Source organism: Rutidosis leptorrhynchoides, chromosome 2 (assembly GCF_046630445.1).
Source record: "Rutidosis leptorrhynchoides isolate AG116_Rl617_1_P2 chromosome 2, CSIRO_AGI_Rlap_v1, whole genome shotgun sequence".
NCBI lineage: Eukaryota > Viridiplantae > Streptophyta > Magnoliopsida > Asterales > Asteraceae > Rutidosis > Rutidosis leptorrhynchoides.
Genome location: NC_092334.1, coordinates 586,088,419 through 586,110,943, shown reverse-complemented (window position 1 = coordinate 586,110,943; position 22,525 = coordinate 586,088,419). Strand labels below are relative to the sequence as shown.

General features: G+C 32.3%; 1 pseudogene; it reads right to left on the bottom strand.

Moving 5' to 3' along the window:
- Window positions 1–22,525, bottom strand: part of LOC139889885 (3-dehydroquinate synthase, chloroplastic-like) — a 65,950-nt pseudogene that overhangs the window by 4,834 nt on the left and 38,591 nt on the right.

Here is a 22,525-nt window from a genome sequence, read left to right as displayed (position 1 = left end):
GTAAGTACTATCCAATTTTATGTTTGTGACCCGATTTGACCCGACACATTCAATATTTTGTTCAAATAAGTTATCAAAAAAAAAAAAAAAAATTAGGGATCCCATTAAGTTTTGATTCTAGAATCGCCACTGTTTAAGAGGTGAATGATTTTAATGAATGTGTATATGCTATTGAGATGGATAATATCTGTAGCACTGGACTTCAGTTTACATAGACTAAAGCCTTTTAAAATCACATAAACAATAAACATCATATCAACATATAACAGCAATTAACTGTACAAATTGAATTGATTAATCATCGTTGTAGAAAATAATAGGAGTATCTCTGAAGAAGATCCGGTTGATTTAAAAGACCCGATCCGATATAAATAGGATAACTCCGATCACCTAAATTAACATCAGCTATAGTCGGAGTATCACCTGAGCTCGATTCACTAGTAGTATCCATCACCGGCGTCACGGCGGAAGTAGCGTAAACTTTCATCGGAAGTGTAACTGAATGCGAAATTGAAATTGGAAGATTTCGAATAGGGTTTTCCGGTAGAAACCCTAGAACGTTCTTGTTGGTTGAAAGAGGTAGGTTGTGTTTGGAAGATGTTGGAGGTTTTGTTGAAATTTAGTGTAGGGTAAAATAATCGATAGTCGGATAAATCACTTAATCGTGGTATCACTTTTCGAAAGGAATTATTCGACCCTTATTGCCTGGGTTACACGAATATCACTTTGGGATAAGACAGAGATTAGTTCTTGTTATTGGCAGTAAACAAGAACTCTTTTGCATAAGAGTATTAAGGTGTTTTTCGTATATGTTATTCTCATAAATGATAGTCCTTATTTATAGGCACCTAAAAACAATTATTATTCCACGATGGAGATGTTTCATTAACTAATTTCGTTTTCAAATCTAAAACAAATCCTTTACATAAAGTTGTTTGTTTTATTTCCAACAACCAAATCTAGGAAATCGTTTTCAAATCTAAAACAAATCATTTACATAAAGTTGTTTGTTTTATTTTCAACAACCAAATCAAGGAAATCGTTTTCAAATCTAAAACAAATCCTTTACATAAAGTTGTTTGTTTTATTTCCAACAACCAAATCAAGGAAATCGTTTTTCAAATCTAAAACAAATCCTTTACATAAAGTTGTTTGTTTTATTTCCAACAACCAAATCTAGGAAATCGTTTTCAAATCTAAAACAAATCTTTTACATAAAGTTGTTTGTTTTATTTCCACGATGGAGATGTTTCACCTAGTGTAGGAATAATACTTCTGTAATCACTCATAAGTATAATAAGTTGTAAGGTTTTCCCTGTTCGGGTTACCCGGGAAGGGCGAGTAATCCGACCCCATACTCTAGTGTACGCAGCCCATCAGGAATACTCCCTGGCTGTTTCCAACCCTTCCCTGGCCACCCCAAGAATTGAACCTGAGACCTCTTGCAAGGATCTCAGGGTCCCAACCACTTGGGCTACCTTGGGATGGTTTCTGTAATCACTCAAATTTGTGATAATGGAAAATCACTTTCGGATCCGGGCAATCTATCACTTAATGGGTGTACACTCCGTACCTCCTAACCCATTTACAAGTGTAGATTAAATCCCTCAATTACACTATTTCCAACAATCCTCCCCAATTTAGTGCAATTCGTTTCATGAGAATTAAACAAATTAAAACAAAAACTTATGCATAAATGAAAATATCTTGAAGATTGAATTTTCATCTTAGTACATTACACATTCCAAATATTCGAGAATCAGGGTGTTCTAAGAATTGAACCCTTCAACCCATTTGAATAACTGAAAATAACATACACATAAGTTTTCAAATACTCTAAAGCTATCCTGACACTTTACAAGCCATGTGTCCATATCCTTTCATGAATGTATCCAAAGCTAAAAGTCCAAGCTTTGTTGAAGCGGCAAAACTTCATATTCACATAGGTAGTTCACTTCAGTCATGCACCTGCTCTTGCACTTTTTCAAATGAACTGTTAAGAAGCTAGACTTCAACCTCACCTTCAGCGAGTCCGAGTACAAACCTTACCTTGGGATGATATAAAATTTATGTACTCCAAATTTCTAAATATAAGCCTTCCGCATTGAATTCAACTTCTAATTTTCATTGGAAGGGAATTGGGTATCTTATAATTAGAAATTTATGTGGACTTTAAACCCATCCCCACAGCAGACTTGTCAACCAAGTCTCTTGCCAATCCCTTCGTCAAGTGATCAGCTAAATTCTGTTGTGACCTCACGAACACTATAGAAATCACCCCATTCATGATGAGTTCACGAATCATGCTATGTCTGACACCTAAGTGTCTAAATTTTCCATTGTACATCTGGCTATAAGCCTTTGCCAATGTCACGGCACTATCACAATGGATAGATATGGGTGCTATAGGTTTAGGCCATAATGGTATCTCATGGATCAAGTTTCTAAGCCATTCTGCTTCTTTACCAGCAGCAGCTAAAGCAACAAACTCAGATTCCATCGTTGAGTTGGTAATACATGTCTGCTTCTTAGAAGCCCATGAAATAGCACCTCCCCCAAGCAAGAACACCCAACCACTCATTGAAGAATGATCTTCAATATTGGTTATCCAACTCGCATCAGAATATCCTTCTATTACCGAAGGAAACCCATTATAAGATAAACTATAGTCCATAGTTTTCTTCAAGTACTTCAGTACCCGCCTAATTGCTTGCCATTGATGAGTACTAGGATTACTAGTATATCTACTCAGTTTTCCCACAGCAAAAGCAATATCCGGCCTTGTACAAATCATGGCGTACATCAAACAGCCAATCACCTGAGAATACTCAAGTTGTGATACAGCTTCACCTTGATTAGGCATAAGCTTCTCACTTGGATCAACAGGGGTACTCACAGGAGTACATTCAAAACAATTGAACTTTTTCAACACCTTCTCAACATAATGAGATTGACAAATCAAAATTCCTTTGCTTTCACGTTTGATCCTAATGCCAAGGATAACGTCAGCCTCCCCCATATCTTTCATGGAGAATTTTGATGACAAAAATTATTTTGTTAAATCAACCTGACTTTGGTCAGTCCTAAAGATTAACATGTCATCAACATATAGACAAATTATAACTCCTTTACCAGAATCATCAAATTTGCTATATACACATTTATCTGCTTGGTTTAATTTAAAACCACTAGATAAGACCACTTCATCAAATTTCTGATGCCATTGCTTAGGTGCTTGTTTCAAACCATATAAGGACTTCACAAGTTTGCACACCTTGCCTTCATTACCTGGCATGACAAAGCCTTGAGGTTGGTTCATATAAATCTCCTCATCCAATTCACCATTCAAGAATACTGTCTTCACATCCATCTGGTGAATAACCAGATTGTGAATTGTAGCCAAAGCAATCAACAGTCTAATGGTAGTGATACGTGCCACGGAAGCATAAGTATCAAAATAGTCAATTCCAGACTTTTGTCTAAAGCCTTGAATGACTAACCTTGCCTTGAACCTTTCAATAGTTCCATCTACCTTCATCTTCCTTTTGAAGATCCATTTGCAACCCAAAGGTTTGAAACCAGGAGGTAGATCAGCTAACACCCAAGTGTTATTGCCCATGATAGAATCCATCTCATCATTAATTGCCTCTTTCCAGAATCCAGCATCCTGAGACCTCATTGCTTCATCATATGTTTTAGGATCATCATCAACATTGAAACAATACGAATATTGGGTAGAAACATCATCCCTAGAACCTTCAATTAAGTATAACTGAAAATCTGGTCCAAATGATTTAGGTTTCCTTTCTCTTTTGCTTTTCTGAAGCTCAAGTGACTGATCAACAGCCTTTTCAGAGACTTCATCATTACAATCCTTATTGATTCCATTGTTACTTGGAATCATATCCTTTGGTCTAGGTATAGATGAAAATCGATTTTCATCAAAGATTGCATCCCTTGAATCAATCACAGAATTGATTGAGACAAATTCATTAGGCTCTATTACATAGAACCTATATGCCTTGGAATGTTCAACATATCCAATAAAAGTGCAATCTATACCTCTTTCACCTAAATTTTTCTTTTTGGGATCAGGCAGTCTTACAACCGCCCTACAACCCCATACACGAAGATAATTCAAGTTAGGTTTCCTTTTATTCCAAAGTTCATAAGGAGTAATCTTGTTTCTTTTGTTAGGAACTCTATTAAGCAAATAACAAGCTGTTAACATAGCTTCCCCCCAAAATCCTTCACTTAAACCCGAATAGGATAACATGGAATTAACCATTTCCTTGAGGTCCCTATTCTTCCTTTCAGATATACCATTTTGTTGTGGAGTATAAGGAGCTGTGGTCTCATGGATAATACCAACGGATTGAAAATATGATTGGTCAATGTATTCACCTCCCCTATCCGTTCTAAGTCTTTTAATCAAAGCCTTTTGTTGTAATTCTACTTCAGTTTTAAATATTTTAAATTTATCTAATGCTTCATCCTTAGTATGTAACAAATAAACATAGCAAAACCTAGAAGCATCATCAATAAAAGTCACAAAATATTTCTTGTTCCCTAAAGTAGGAGTAGCATGCAAATCACATAAATCACTATGTATTAATTCCAAAATTTCAGTTTATCGTTGTGCACAAAGTTCATGTACATGTAGCAACTTAGCATATTATCTCATAGTACAAAATTCATGCAAACATGGAAAACTCTAGATCATAAGTATACTAAAAATCGATTCCAAAAAGTCCGGCCAGGGTCTCATACGATAATTAAAAGTCAGGAATCAGAAGAGGTACATTTGTGGTTTGCCAAGTCAGTTTCTGACCGCGCACTGATTTCGTTTTGGCTATAACCGGAGCTAGGGACATGCAATTGACACAAGACCAGTGGCCATGGTTCAAGAACAAGTTAAACTAACACATATAAAAAATCGAGCAATTTTTGTTTAGCCAATTTGTACAGACTAACCGATCTTTACTGATCTATCAGTTTTGGACAGCAACTAGACATGTCAACTTATCAAGCTTATAAATCATGGCAATTAATGTTTTCAGATGTTAACATGCAAATGAAATATGTCAAGGAACATATGAAATAACATAATCTAGAAGATAAAATCCTCAATCAATTTCTAGTTCACTCTAGGTAATTATTTCTAGTATTAAAACAGTTTCGGTACACTTTAACGTATGAATCTTCGTTTAAACATATCGGGAGCATTACAAAAGCTTTTGATGCAATTCTTAAGTCTAACATGCATGATTTTTCACAAGAATTACAGTAGTACACTTTTCATTAGCTAATTCAATAAACACATATCTCAGAGAATTCGGATTTTAATTATAAACTAGTCAAAACTTCGATTTAGCATATCTTAAGCATACGGTAACGAAATCAAGTGAAATCAAAGCCTAGAGTTAATAGTTTTTCGAAAGCTAAACATCTAAACATGTTAAATGATCAGATAAAAAGTCAACTCTCATCAGATCCTTGAGCAGATTCAACATTTAGGTAAATATCAAAAAGGGAATCAGCCATACCATTGAGGATTAAACCTCTAGCGATGTAGTCATCGTTCTCCCACTTGACCTTTTTCCGAATTTGTTCAACAGTGACATCATCACCATGATCTTCAGGAATTGGTGTGCTGAGTACGTACACCACACTCATGCTGCTCAGAAAGAAGTGCATCTTCTTTTGCCATCTCCTAAAATCAATTCCCTTAAACTTATCAAGTTTGGAGAAATTCGCCGTCATGTGTTTCATCGTAGCCGCCATCGATTATAACAAATAATTACTTTCGATTGTTGGAGGTTTTATTGAAATTTCGTGTAGGGTAAAATAATCGATAGCCGGATAAATCACTGAATCGTGGTATCACTTTTCGAAAGTAATTATTCGACCCTTATTGCCTGGGTTACACGAATATCACTTTGGGATAAGACAGAGATTAGTTCTTGTTATTGGCAGTAAACAAGAACTCTTTTGCATAAGAGTATTAAGGTGTTTTTCATATATGTTATTCTCATAAATGATAGTCCTTATTTATAGGCACCCAAAAACAATTATTATTCCACGATGGAGATGTTTCACTAACTAATTTCGTTTTCAAATCTAAAACAAATCATTTACATAAAGTTGTTTGTTTTATTTCCAACAACCAAATCTAGGAAACCGTTTTCAAATCTAAAACAAATCCTTTACATAAAGTTGTTTGTTTTATTTCCAACAACCAAATCAAGGAAATCGTTTTCAAATCTAAAACAATTCCTTTACATAAAGTTGTTTATTTTATTTCCAACAACCAAATCTAGGAAATCGTTTTCAAATCTAAAACAAATCCTTTACATAAAGTTGTTTGTTTTATTTCCACGATGGAGATGTTTCACCTAGTGTAGGAATAATACTTCCGTAATCACTCAAATTTGTGATAATGGAAAATCACTTTTGGATCCGGGCAATCTATCACTTAATGGGTGTACACTACGTACCTCCTAACCCATTTACAAGTGTAGATTAAATCCCTCAATTACACTAAATTTACAACAGAAGATAGTTTTGAATATATAGCTGTCGCTGCCTTTGCCGCAGTTGCTGCCATGGAAATGTAGAGTGAGATTGAGACGTGGTGGTTGGTGATTGATAATGCTAAAAACGAACATATATTTCATAGCATTATTCCTCAAGAAAGACAAGCTTTTAGTTGCAATTGTTCTATTTACAAGTGATATTCGTTTAAATAATAAAAGGTGAAGACAAAAGACAGATTCGACGAATTGAAGACGCAAACGACCAAAAAGCTCAAAAGTACAAAAGACAATCAAAAAGGTTCCAATTATTGATAAAAAAACGTCTCGAAATTACAAGAGTACAAGATTCAAAACGCAAAGTACAAGATATTAAATTGTACGCAAGGACGTTCGAAAATCCGGAACCGGGTCCAGAGTCAACTCTTAACGCTCGACGCAACGGATTAAAAATTACAAGTTAACTATGTATATAAATATAATATAATATATAATTAATTATATTAATTATATATATATTATATTTATAAATAAAAACCGTCGGCAGAGAAAGACTCCAAGGGACTGAGCTGTAATTTCATTCTCCGCGACTCGCGGAGTTTGAAGGCAAAAATGCCGCGAGTCGCGGAGCCCCAAAATGAAAAACTGCCTATAAAGCCAACCGAATTCTGATCGTAAAAATCCATCTTTTTCTTCTTCTTATCATACGTAAATTATATATATATATTTATAATTTATATTTTAATTTTAATTATAATTCTAATAATAAGGGTATGTTAGCGAATATTGTAAGGGTGTAAGTCGAAATTATGTCCGTGTAACGCTACGCTATTTTTAATCATTGTAAGTTATGTTCAACCTTTTTACATTAATGTCTCGTAGCTAAGTTATTATTATGCTTATTTAAAACGAAGTAATCATGATGTTGGGCTAATTACTAAAATTGGGTAATTGGACTTTGTACCATAATTGGGGTTTGGACAAAAGAACGACACTTGTGGAAATTAGACTATGGGCTATTAATAGGCTTTATATTTGTTTAACTAAATGATAGTTTGTTAATGTTAATATAAAGATTTACAATTGGGCGTCCTTATAAATTACCATATACACTCGATCGGACACGATGGGCGGGGTATTTATATGTACGAATAATCGTTCATTTAACCGGACACGGGAATGGATTAATAGCCACTAGAATAATTAAAACAGGGGTGAAATTACATTCAAGGGTAATTGGTGTAATTGCTAACAAAGTAGTAAAACCTTGGTTTACACGCAGTTGATAACCTGGTGTATTCATTAAACAAAGTATTAAAACCTTGTTACAATTCGAATCCCCAATTAGTTGGAATATTTAACTTCGGGTATAAGAATAATTTGATGAGGACACTCGCACTTTATATTTATGACTGATGGACTGTTATGGACAAAAACCAGACGGACATATTAAATAATCCAGGACAAAGGACAATTAACCCATGGGCATAAAATTAAAATCAACACGTCAAACATCATGATTACGGAAGTTTAAATAAGCATAATTCTTTTATTTCATATTTAATTTTCTTTATTTTATATTTAATTGCACTTCTAATTATCGCATTTTTATTGTTATTGTATTTAATTGCACTTTTAATTATCGTACTTTTTAATTATCGCAAGTTTATTTTATCGCACTTTTATTATTCGCAATTTCATTATCGTTATTTACTTTACGCTTAAAATTAAGTCTTGTATTTATTTATTATTTTACATTTGATTTTAACTGTGACTAAAGTTTTAAAATCGACAAACCGGTCATTAAACGGTAAAAACCCCCTTTATAATAATAATATTACTTATATATATGTATTTGTATTTTTATAAAAGTAAACTAATATAGCGTTAAGCTTTGTTTAAAGATTTCCCTGTAGAACGAACCGGACTTACTAAAAACTACACTACTGTACGATTAGGTACACTGCCTATAAGTGTTGTAGCAAGGTTTAAGTATATCCATTCTCTAAATAAATAAATATCTTGTGTAAAATTGTATCGTATTTAATAGTATTTCCTGCTAAAATTAATAACTATTTCGTATCCCTTAGCTTTGACATCAAGTATTTTTGGCGCCGCTGCCGGGGACACTCTTAAACGCCTGAAGCGCAACGCTAATATAAAAAAAAAAAGATTTTTAGTTAACTTTTATTAAAATTCGTTTTTGTAAAAATACGTTTTAATTATTCAAAAATATAAAAAGAAAAACAAAAATATAAGTATTTTTAAGATTTTGTTAAATATTTAAGTTTTATAAGTTTCTTTATTTTTATTTTAGTTTATAAAAATATAAGTTTTATTTAAATATCTTTTATTTATATAAAAACAGAAAACAGAAAATAAAAAAAAATAAAGAAAAACGCGTCGAATTTAATAAGCTGTCATCTGAATTTCTGAACCCCGCGACTCGCGGGGTTTTCTTTATAAATTACCGCAACTCGCGGAGTTTCTCTGACACCGACAGAAACCCTAAACTGCATTTATTACGGATTATTATTAATTATAATTATTATTAACCCTAATTATTATTAATATTATAATTAAGTTTTATTTTAATTTAAGTTTTTTTTAATTTATATTTTAGTTTATTAAGTTTAATTAAATTGTAAAATTAATAGTTTAATAAAATAAATAATATAAAAATAATATTTTTATAAAAATTGTAATTTTTACAACTTTTTGTATATTTTTATAGTTTGTCCCTTTTTAATCGTTGTAGCATAACTTTTGTATTTTTAGCTCATATTTAGTTTTAAACTTAGTTTTTGCTATAGTCATTTTTACTCCTAGATTTTTAGGCTTTGCCGTAGAATTCCTTAAGTGCTTTTTCTTTAGACTAAGATTTAGGTACTTTAGAATTTTGCGACGCCTTTTTAAGTTTTAGTTTCTTTTTAAGTTATTTCCATTTGGGATTTAGTTTTTCCTGTAAGCTTTAATATTTTTAGACGACTTTTTACTATGTATCAATTATCATTCCAATTAGTAATATCAATTTGCGATTATAATTTTAAGTTAGTTGTAGTAATAAGGTTAGGTTAGTCAAGTATTTTTAAGTTTTTATAAGTTTCTTTTATTTTTCCGTCACCTTTTAGTTTTCAACCATTTTTTTCTTTTTCGACCTTTTTCGACGAACTCTTTTTCTTTCTTATTTCTCGCTATTCTAGTTTTAGGACATAGATTTTTATTCTACTTCTTATCTAAATTTCTTAAAATTACGAAAATTTATTTTAAGTGGTTAAATTGATAGACATCAAAATTTTCTGGTTCGTAGTAATAGTTGGATTTGTACGTGGACCGGGTTATTGGAGCCAAACAGTCCTCAATTATATTGAGACCAAACGAATCCTGCCCCTCTGCTACATCTTTTGGCTATTCAAAACGTGGGCAAAATCAGAAAAGTCTATTAATTGGATAACTTATTATAATTTTTCTTTCCTTTTAAAAACTAATAGGATATTCAGTGAATGCACCGAGCAAGACGTTCATCACCTTTTGTACGTTCACCACCTGTAACTAGATCAAGACATTTAGCAAATATTACCGCCGTTGATTTTTCTTTAGAATCGTCATCCAGTCGACCAAGTACTTCAGTTCAAATTTCCGATAATCCATTTTTTGAACCCGACCTCACAATTGAGAATCCGGAAAATATTCAGGAACGGTTCGTAGATCCTGAACCACTAAACTTTCCTCCGGAACCACCAATCATTCAAACAGAGATTGTTGAGGAACGAACCATTAAATCAGAATCATCTAGTGATACCGATTCAACAAATTCAATTATGGAGAATCTGGAACCTTTAAGTATGGAAGACCGAATGAGAGCTAAATGCACTGGCCAAGGTCACGCAATTACTCATCCAGACATTAATGCGCCAGATTATGAAATCAAAGGACAAATTCTACACATGGTGACTAATCAATGCCAATTTAGTGGTGCGCCTAAGGAAGATCCAAATGAACATCTACGTACCTTTAATAGGATCTGCACACTATTTAAAATCCGAGAAGTGGAGGATGAACAGATATATCTCATGTTATTTCCCTGGACTTTAAAGGAAGAAGCCAAAGATTGGTTGGAATCGTTACCTGAAGGGGCGATTGATACATGGGACGTTTTAGTTGACAAATTTCTTAAACAATTCTTTCCTGCATCTAAAGCCGTAAGACTTCAAGCAGAAATTGTTACGTTCACACAGAAACCAAATGAAACTATATATGAGGCGTGGACTAGATATGGAAAGTTGTTAAGAGGATGTCCGCAACTTGGTTTAGACACCTGTCAAATAGTACAAATATTCTACCAAGGATGCGACATCCCTACAAGAAAATACATAGATATAGCAGCTGGTGGTTCTATTATGAAGAAAACCGAAACTGATGCTTACAAAATTATTGATAATACTGCTTCCCACTCACATGAGTGGCACCAAGAAAAAGATATCGTTAGATCATCTAAAGCAGCTAGAGCCGATTCTAGCCATGACTTAGATTCCATTTCCGCAAAGATAGATGCTGTGGAGAGACGAATGGAAAAGATGACTAAGGATATTCACTCAATACGAATTAGTTGTGAGCAGTGTGGAGGACCACATTTGACAAAAGATTGTCTCAGTATTGAATTAACAATGGAACAAAGAGAGAATATTTCATACATAAACCAACGGCCTGGAAATAATTATCAACCGCCAAGACCAATTTACAATCAAAACCATAATTATAACCGAAATATTCCATACAACAACCAACAAGGTCCTAGCAATCAACAAGTATCCAATAATACTTACAATCAGCAAAGACCTAATTTTCAAAACAAACCACCACAACAAACCGATGATAAAAAGCCGAATTTAGAAGATATGATGACAAAGCTAGTTGAAACTCAAACACAGTTTTTCACATCTCAGAAACAAACCAATGAACAAAATGCTCAAGCATTTAGAAATCAACAAGCTTCTATTCAAAATCTGGAACAAGAATTGAGTAACCTAGCAAGGTTAATAGGTGAAAGAAACCCGGGAAGTCTACCTAGTGATACAAATGCTAACCCCCGGAGTGAAACAGCTAAAGCCATTACCACAAGAAGTGGCACAACACTTAAACTGAAAGGACCCGTTCATATACATTATAAACGATTCACAATAGTTGATTACATTGCGAGGTATTTGACCTCTATATGATACATTTTACAAACATTGCATTCGTTTTTAAAAGACAAACTTTCTTTACATCGAAAATTGACAGGCATGCATACCATTTCATAATATCCACTATCCAACTATAAATTGATTTAATAATAATCTTTGATGAACTCAATGACTCGAATGCAATGTTCTTCGAAATATGCTATGAAAGACTCCAAGTAATATCTTTAAAATGAGCAAATGCACAGCGGAAGATTTCTTTAACACCTGAGAATAAACATGCTTTAAAGTGTCAACCAAAAGGTTGGTGAGTTCATTAGTTTATCATAATCATTTATTTCCATCATTTTAATAGACCACAAGAATTTCATTTTCAGTTCTCATAAATATACGTCCCATGCATAGAGACAAAAATAATCATTCATATGGTGAACACCTGGTAACCGACATTAACTAGATACATATAAGAATATCCCCTATCATTCCGGGATCCTCCTTCGGACATGATATAAATTTCGAAGTACTAAAGCATCCGGTACTTTGGATGGGGTTTGTTAGGCCCAATAGATCTATCTTTAGGATTCGCGTCAATTAGGGTGTATGTTCCCTAATTCTTAGATTACCAGACTTTAATAAAAAGGGGCATATTCGATTTCGATAATTCAACCATAGAATGTAGTTTCAATTACTTGTGTCTATTTCGTCAAACATTTATAAAAGCGCATGTATTCTCAGTCCCAAAAATATAAAGGGTAAAAAGGCAAATGAAACTCACCATACTGTATTTTGTAGTAAAAATACATATAACATCATTGAACAAGTGTAAGGTTGACCTTGGATTCACGAACCTAAATTATTTATATATAATTATGTATTTGTCAATATTTGTCTAATACATTAAGTTAAGTCATAGTGTACCACAATCCTAATGCTCGAGTCTAGTATGCAAAGGTCGACAAAAATTAGTTTAACTCCAAATGATTTCAAAACTTTATAAATGTTTTATTATATAATTTAAATATCGTCGTTTTATATTTTTAAAATATTTTTTTTTAAAGATTTAATAAAGTAAATAATATAATTCGTTTATAAATAAAATTTTATATTAAAATATACTTTTATATATCTTAAGTAATAAAACTTATAAAGTTCATTTAATATCATAAAAATACTGCGATAGATTCTATTAAGGTAGTTATATAATTTGTATTACATTTCTAGTTAATAATATAGTATTGATAATAATAATAAGTAACAGTCGTGTTATTTTGGAATAATAACAATTTGATAAAAAAAATTAAGACAACGATATTAACGACGATAATAATCATTTTTACGAAATTTTAATTGACTATAACTTTTAATCCGTCCATCAAATCTATTTGGCATCTAAAGGAAAAGTTCTTAATTTTTTTCTAGCTTTTTAAGGACATGCAAATCTTATATCTTCCTTCAACTATAATATAACAACCTTTAAGATTCGGCATAACCTATCTAAGGGCACTATCAAATTTACAAGCATGCATAATCCTATTTTCTCGAGCACTAGTCAGGGATACACTATTAGTATGTAAAAATTAAATTAGGAGTACTCACGTATCAATATTGAGGTTCAATATTGTAGGAAAGGTACGTAGACGCAATGGAGGTGACAAATACTAGTTTAACCTCACAAGCATACCCATGAACAATACCCATCCCCTCCATAACCATAACTCATAATTTCCTTAGATCTATCCCGCTCATAAAACCCGTTTTGAAATAACTCGCCCATGACCTCGTCGTAGTATTTTATGTATAATAATACTAATAATAATAATAATAATAACACTAACAATAATAATAATAAATATAATTATAGAGAGAGTGTGAGAGATAGATAGTTAGAAAACAATTATGATCGATCCTATATATATAGATTTATAAATAATATAATAATATAATATAATATTAATAAAAATTAAAAACATGTTGCATAGTGAGCCGCCACCAAAATATGTCGGCACAAGATTACACGTTTCGTGTAGATAGGTACACGATTCATGTATGGTGTCTTCATGAAAGTTGTAGATTTTTGAGTTACGGTCGTTTGGACACCGGAATCACCCTTTTTCGAGTCAGTATGATTTAGTTATGATTTTTCTCGTGCAAGTGCGCAGGTTTAGTGATTTCCAACATTTTAACTTTCAATCTTGTGATGAAATGTTGTAGTCTTTTGGTGCTCATTAGAAATCTTTATTTTATATTTATTTTTATTTTTATATCATTGAAAATCCATAAAAATATTTTATAATCAAATTCTATTATATCGAAAAAAATGTGTTTGTACTAAATTGAATAAATATAATTTAGTTTTCCAGAATTAGTTATATTCAAAATCATTCTTTAAAAGGTTTCATCTATATCGTAAAACGTCTTCAATATTAAGAAAACTAAATAATTAACCTACCAAGTGACACAAGTCAATCATTGCAAGGTACGCTTTTGATAATTAAACGAGACTCTCCGCTAACCTCTGTCTAATCCTCAATAATAACACTTTTGTTCTTACATGGAATCACTTTACTAAATATTCCGAATACCGTTAAAAGTAAGAGTTTTCTAATTCAAGTGGACCTCATAACAAAGACTCGTAATTATAATTCAATGTACCTGATAAATCAATCACTTGATATTATCTTTTAATCTCATTGATAAACTTACATCGAACAAATACGTTCAAGTAAAGTATTATTCACTAACTAGTGTGATAGCATTTCTATGTTCATAAAATAGATCTCGTAGCTTATATTCATATCAACTAATTCGTTCAATGCTTTCAAGTCACATAATAATCTCATAATCTATTTTTGTATCACCAAGCTCTTAAATGTTTTATCAATATTTCTTAGCTTAAAAAAAAATACACATATGTACATACACATACATTTCTATTTACACATTTTTGTTCGTGAATCGTCAGACATGGTCAAAGGGTAATTGATTACATGAATATAGTTTTCAAACTTTTCGAGACTCAACATTACAGATTTTGCTTATCGTGTCGGATACATATAAAGATTAAAGTTTAAATTTGATCGGAAATTTCCGGGTCACTACAGTACCTACCCGTTAAAAGAAATTTCGTCCCGAAATTTGATAGAGGTCGTCATAGCTAATAGTAAGAATGTTATTATGACGAATATAAGCTGATACATAGAGTTTTATCATGATTAAGAAGTACGGATAAAATAATTCGATTTCTCGAAGCGTATGAGTGAAGCTATCGTAAAAGAGCGAAATGAGTAAATGTAGATTTGTTTTAACTGATGACGTAGCTATGATTGATTTCCGGAATTTAAGGGATTTAAAGAAAATTTTCGTAATAAGATTTGGTTCTTCGGCGACTTAGGAAATCAGGATCTTCTTTGAGTAAATGTAATAATCTGTTCCGATTGCTCTGTCGGATATTTTTCTATAAATCCACCCTCTTTGTTTCCTTACAACTCACACCTTCTATTCTTTCTCCTCAGTTCATACTTTAAAACATTCGTCAATATGCTCCATCCCATTTTGATCCTTGATATACTCTTAATTTTTACATCTGTCATCCTTCTCTTTCATCTACCACCGGAAGATTTTATTTACTTCTACTATTATCTTGGGGTTATAGTGTTATTAATTTTTCCGTGCCTTTACGTGGCAATACGTATTGATATGCACGGTTTGTAGCTTCAGGGTGGTTGTTGAGTTTTATATCTTCCCTTATATTTCGATGCCCCTGCATCTGTCTTCTATAATCATTGTCACCCATAATTAATATTCTCTTTTATTTGCTGCGGTTTATGCTCCAATTTCTAGTTTGGAGCTTCATTCTTTCGTTTCCTCTTCCCGTCCTCGAGTCAAGCGAGTAATGGTCCAGAATTTGCAGTTATGAATTTCGGAATGAACATAGTTAATGTTCTAAGAAGGAAATCTTAATGATGCGATTTTGACTTGTCAAATTACCAGAATATCCTGTAAAAGATCGAATCATCAAGAAATATTTTCTTGCTATGTTTAAGGATTAGATCGAATGTAAGAGTCGTGTAAATGGCACATGATGATGGTGCTGTGAATCATCACATCCCATTAGAAACTTAACATGACCTACTGTAATATAATGACGTTGATCAAGTGTCATTATATTATATTAACTCATGTATCAGTTCCCAACACTACTTCAAAAACATTCATATTCGAATTTTTCAGTATTTAGAAACTAACACAGTTTCTTTTTATGTTGCAGATATTACAGAGAGATAATTGATTTCAAATGAGAATACTTATGAAAATATCTTCAGAATTATCAAGGATATTTATAATGAAAGATACTATGATATCTTAGAATATTCAAGATATGATGATGATGAAGAATATTTGTCTGTGGAGATTTAGAATAAGAAATAAGGTGTTCGCTAACGAGTTCAGCAGGCACTGAATCATTTGGATCCTTTGAAGGCAGATTCAGTCTCTGTGATTTGTCCATGGCTTCCTTCATACTTTGCTCAATCCATTTTTCAGTACCAAATCCTTTCTTTTTCTGAGCTTTACCAACTCACTATCTTTTATCATCAAACTTTTGACCGTTTAAACCATCTACCATTTTTATGTTTCCTCTGCATTTAATGCAATAATATCTGAATCTCTGGTTATCAATCTGAGGTGGGTTCAGAAGAATCGTGTTTTAGATGATTAAACGCTGGTGGTAATATGGTGGAATATGAAAGGTTCCCCAGTAATAATGACGAAAGGGCAACGTATCTATCAGGGTTATAATAAGACTGGTCCGACTGAAAAAATCGAAGTTGACTTGCTGGATCCGTGACAAAATTGGCTACTTTGAAAAGGAATCGAAATGTTGTTCTTGCTAGAAGAATTCGACGCAGGTACATGTTAGATTATGACTTTGGTTTCGAGAGTTTTTCAGGTACAAAACTTCGGGTAACGTGTGGTTGGATCATCATCTCAATTGTTTATTATTTGAAGTGTCTTCTAGAATTTCGGAGGGTTTTGATTGCAGATTGTCATAGTCAATATCCAAATGATGAAATCGTCCTAAATCCCGAATGATTTCTCATATCCATCTTATGTGTTACGATTAAAAGTGATGTGCTATCACAGTTTTGAAGTCAAAGTATAGCTTTGAAAAATATAAGGATCTAAGAGTGATGATTTTGGTTGTATCTCGAGTTGAATTCTGAAATTCCCAAAATCAGAATATGTAATTAGATTCGAATGAGTAGGATTGTTTTGATTTCTATAGAAGAATGTATATTGGTTTAGTTGATGATTATTGAATCAAAATTGAAGAATGTAACATATTAATTGTGATTTTATATATCTCTCGGGTATTACCTACCCGTTAAAAAAATTTCACAAATAATATTTTTGAACAAGAATTATCATTACAATCTTTATGAAAATATATGTGGGTATATTTTCTTCAGATGTAGTACAGATTCAATGAGTTAATATCATACTAAGCTCATTTGATTTTCGGATTGAATTAGAAATGAATTTTCTCTAAAACATTAGAGATTACATAAACTTTGCGGAGTATTTCACTAATGTAATCAATGCTTCAATATTTATATGTATTTCCTTAGTGAATCATGCTGATGCTCATGGAACTCTTGCTAACTTCGCAAGATACGAATATTGTTTTCCCGTAAATTTCGGGTATATCAAAGATGAAAGTGTATAATCAAACATGTTATTGAATGATACACTTGATTTATTATGAAATAAAATTCATTGAGTTGAAGCAGAGATTGTAGTTAACAATGATTAAATTGTTAACGAAGAATGTACATCATAGCAAATTAGTAATATGAATTAACCAGATAGTTAAGTTCCATACATAATAGCTTAGTACAGAAAGATTTATTATGGTAAAAATTTTTTTTATAGAATATACATATAAATTCTTCGGAGGAACTGAGTTAATACTTCATAACTCGTTGATACAATATACTTGTTATTAATTTGTAATGGTTTCCACAGTGATTCTTGAATTGGCGAAACTTGTGAGGTTAGAGGTGCTGACGATTCTAACAATGTTGACAGCATTGACTGTGTTGGTGAGGCTATTGGTACTGCTGATGATGTTGGTAAAACAAGTCTAGCTTGTACCTTACGCACCAGTCTTGTTAGGGTTTCGGTTCTTCTCTCTATCATCTCTGTCCACTCATCTGGTTTACGGTTAAGGCTGAGATAGATAATCTCTAAAACTTTAGAGATTACCTAATCACCACAGAATGTTTCTCCGATGAAGTTATGAATCAATACTTCATCGTTTGTTGTTGTTGGTACTCCTTGGTATCTTTGGTGCGTGTGACGTTGATATCCGATATACAGATTGGGATATTGAGGTGTGTGATGCGGATGTGATTGTTGGTGGTGGTAATGATCCTGTTGATGTTAATAATGGTGGTTGATGTTGATGTCGGTGATGCTGCTGGTGCTTTTAGTATTGAGACTTGCGATGTGGATGTTACTGGCGGTACTGGTTACGCTGCTGGTGCTGCTGATGGTGTTTGTAACCTTCGCACCGTATTCTCCAAAGCCACTACCCGAGCGCGAAGCTCGTTAACTTCTTCTATTACACCGGGGTGATCGTCGGTTCGGACGAGCGGATAAATATAATCAAGAATTTGGTGTAGTATATAATCGTGACGAGATACTCTGGAGATGAGAGAGAAAATGGTTTCTCGAACAGGTTCGCCGGTAAGTGCTTCAGGTTCATTGTCAATAGGGCAATTTGGTGGATGGAAAGGATCACCTTCTTCTTGTCTCCAATAATTGAGGAGGCTACGAACCCATCCCCATTTCATCCAGAATAGGTGATGACTGATTGGTTGATCTATTCCGGTCATACTGCTTTCGGAGCTGGAATGAGACTCCATATCGGAATAGCTGTCGTAATCTGAGGAATTCGAACTGGTTGAGGGATCCATCTCGTATGATCAAGGGAATGAATTTTTGATATGAAATAGATTATAGGAGTTAGATTTGATATCTTTCTATACATAATTTACATATGTATATATAATACCAAAATCCCATAAATTACGGAGAATCTTTGAAAAATGTCAGTCAAAGTTCACAGTATCAGATATGCTAAGATAAGAATTCGTCTATACACTATTATGCAATAAATGCAGGAAAGCGCGTCTAGACTTAAAAATGATAAGCAGGTAATTTTCGACACGAAATGATAAGCAAAACTTTTGACATGCAGACACGGTCGAAGTCCAGACTCACTAATGTATCCTAACGACTTATCAGTTAGACACACTAATGCAGACCTGGTTCGCTAAGACCACCGCTCTGATACCAACTGAAAGGACCCGTTCATATACATTATAAACGATTCACAATAGTTGATTACATTGCGAGGTATTTGACCTCTATATGATACATTTTACAAACATTGCATTCGTTTTTAAAAGACAAACTTTCTTTACATCGAAAATTGACAGGCATGCATACCATTTCATAATATCCACTATCCAACTATAAATTGATTTAATAATAATCTTTGATGAACTCAATGACTCGAATGCAATGTTCTTCGAAATATGCTATGAAAGACTCCAAGTAATATCTTTAAAATGAGCAAATGCACAGCGGAAGATTTCTTTAACACCTGAGAATAAACATGCTTTAAAGTGTCAACCAAAAGGTTGGTGAGTTCATTAGTTTATCATAATCATTTATTTCCATCATTTTAATAGACCACAAGAATTTCATTTTCAGTTCTCATAAATATACGTCCCATGCATAGAGACAAAAATAATCATTCATATGGTGAACACCTGGTAACCGACATTAACTAGATACATATAAGAATATCCCCTATCATTCCGGGATCCTCCTTCGGACATGATATAAATTTCGAAGTACTAAAGCATCCGGTACTTTGGATGGGGTTTGTTAGGCCCAATAGATCTATCTTTAGGATTCGCGTCAATTAGGGTGTATGTTCCCTAATTCTTAGATTACCAGACTTTAATAAAAAGGGGCATATTCGATTTCGATAATTCAACCATAGAATGTAGTTTCAATTACTTGTGTCTATTTCGTCAAACATTTATAAAAGCGCATGTATTCTCAGTCCCAAAAATATAAAGGGTAAAAAGGCAAATGAAACTCACCATACTGTATTTTGTAGTAAAAATACATATAACATCATTGAACAAGTGTAAGGTTGACCTTGGATTCACGAACCTAAATTATTTATATATAATTATGTATTTGTCAATATTTGTCTAATACATTAAGTTAAGTCATAGTGTACCACAATCCTAATGCTCGAGTCTAGTATGCAAAGGTCGACAAAAATTAGTTTAACTCCAAATGATTTCAAAACTTTATAAATGTTTTATTATATAATTTAAATATCGTCGTTTTATATTTTTAAAATATTTTTTTTTTAAAGATTTAATAAAGTAAATAATATAATTCGTTTATAAATAAAATTTTATATTAAAATATACTTTTATATATCTTAAGTAATAAAACTTATAAAGTTCATTTAATATCATAAAAATACTGCGATAGATTCTATTAAGGTAGTTATATAATTTGTATTACATTTCTAGTTAATAATATAGTATTGATAATAATAATAAGTAACAGTCGTGTTATTTTGGAATAATAACAATTTGATAAAAAAAATTAAGACAACGATATTAACGACGATAATAATCATTTTTACGAAATTTTAATTGACTATAACTTTTAATCCGTCCATCAAATCTATTTGGCATCTAAAGGAAAAGTTCTTAATTTTTTTCTAGCTTTTTAAGGACATGCAAATCTTATATCTTCCTTCAACTATAATATAACAACCTTTAAGATTCGGCATAACCTATCTAAGGGCACTATCAAATTTACAAGCATGCATAATCCTATTTTCTCGAGCACTAGTCAGGGATACACTATTAGTATGTAAAAATTAAATTAGGAGTACTCACGTATCAATATTGAGGTTCAATATTGTAGGAAAGGTACGTAGACGCAATGGAGGTGACAAACACTAGTTTAACCTCACAAGCATACCCATGAACAATACCCATCCCCTCCATAACCATAACTCATAATTTCCTTAGATCTATCCCGCTCATAAAACCCGTTTTGAAATAACTCGCCCATGACCTCGTCGTAGTATTTTATGTATAATAATACTAATAATAATAATAATAATAACACTAACAATAATAATAATAAATATAATTATAGAGAGAGTGTGAGAGATAGATAGTTAGAAAACAATTATGATCGATCCTATATATATAGATTTATAAATAATATAATAATATAATATAATATTAATAAAAATTAAAAACATGTTGCATAGTGAGCCGCCACCAAAATATGTCGGCACAAGATTACACGTTTCGTGTAGATAGGTACACGATTCGTGTATGGTGTCTTCATGAAAGTTGTAGATTTTTGAGTTACGGTCGTTTGGACACCGGAATCACCCTTTTTCGAGTCAGTATGATTTAGTTATGATTTTTCTCGTGCAAGTGCGCAGGTTTAGTGATTTCCAACATTTTAACTTTCAATCTTGTGATGAAATGTTGTAGTCTTTTGGTGCTCATTAGAAATCTTTATTTTATATTTATTTTTATTTTTATATCATTGAAAATCCATAAAAATATTTTATAATCAAATTCTATTATATCGAAAAAAAATGTGTTTGTACTAAATTGAATAAATATAATTTAGTTTTCCAGAATTAGTTATATTCAAAATCATTCTTTAAAAGGTTTCATCTATATCGTAAAACGTCTTCAATATTAAGAAAACTAAATAATTAACCTACCAAGTGACACAAGTCAATCATTGCAAGGTACGCTTTTGATAATTAAACGAGACTCTCCGCTAACCTCTGTCTAATCCTCAATAATAACACTTTTGTTCTTACATGGAATCACTTTACTAAATATTCCGAATACCGTTAAAAGTAAGAGTTTTCTAATTCAAGTGGACCTCATAACAAAGACTCGTAATTATAATTCAATGTACCTGATAAATCAATCACTTGATATTATCTTTTAATCTCATTGATAAACTTACATCGAACAAATACGTTCAAGTAAAGTATTATTCACTAACTACTGTGATAGCATTTCTATGTTCATAAAATAGATCTCGTAGCTTATATTCATATCAACTAATTCGTTCAATGCTTTCAAGTCACATAATAATCTCATAATCTATTTTTGTATCACCAAGCTCTTAAATGTTTTATCAATATTTCTTAGCTTAAAAAAAAATACACATATGTACATACACATACATTTCTATTTACACATTTTTGTTCGTGAATCGTCAGACATGGTCAAAGGGTAATTGATTACATGAATATAGTTTTCAAACTTTTCGAGACTCAACATTACAGATTTTGCTTATCGTGTCGGATACATATAAAGATTAAAGTTTAAATTTGATCGGAAATTTCCGGGTCACTACATAAACCACCTGAAATACCTGTAACTTCTGATGAAACCATTCCTACTCCACAAGAACCACAACCTGATCAAGATAAGGAAAAAGAACCGGTAGTTGAAAAGGTTAATGAAGATAACACAGTTAAGGATAAACCTTATGTTAAACCATACCAACCACCACTTCCTTACCCAAGTAAAATGAAGAAAGAAAAACTTGAAGCCGAGCAATCCAAATTTTTGGATATGTTTAAACAGATAAATGTAAATCTTCCTTTCATTGATGTGATTTCAGGAATGCCTAGATATGCTAAATTCTTGAAAGATCTAA